Source organism: Penaeus monodon, chromosome 32, assembly GCF_015228065.2.
Source record: "Penaeus monodon isolate SGIC_2016 chromosome 32, NSTDA_Pmon_1, whole genome shotgun sequence".
Lineage (NCBI taxonomy): Eukaryota > Metazoa > Arthropoda > Malacostraca > Decapoda > Penaeidae > Penaeus > Penaeus monodon.
The window spans coordinates 24,480,372-24,480,829 of NC_051417.1; positions in this window are offsets into that span (position 1 = coordinate 24,480,372).

Below are 458 nucleotides of genomic sequence, written 5' to 3' on the forward strand. Positions count from 1 at the left end.
CTTAGAAATGTTGTTACATATTAAAAGAGTTTCTGTTTTATCAATGGCCATGGTATTATTGTTTCCGATTTTCTGTGGTGCGGTTATATGTCTGTTGTATAGGTTCATTAGCTTATTAATTAAACTTAGCTCAAACGCTCGTTTCATCATAAAATAATATACGTGGGAAAGAATATAAAGGAGAAACTTCTAATGCAAAGCAATGTTTAATGTAATGCAAGGGGCATTATGACAACATTCTATTGTTGCAAAGACGTCTTTAACTATTTTGTCAGTTATTTACTCATACTTAGATTTACGATCTTCTATACATATAATCATACACAAAACAACAAATAAGGACTTTTGCACGTGGCAGTTGCATTTACCGCGACCGTTCACCATTGCATATTGTTCAGGTTTTGAAAAGAATCTTTAGTTCATAAGTAGAGGAAGGTTGCTCAGTTGAGAAGGAATTT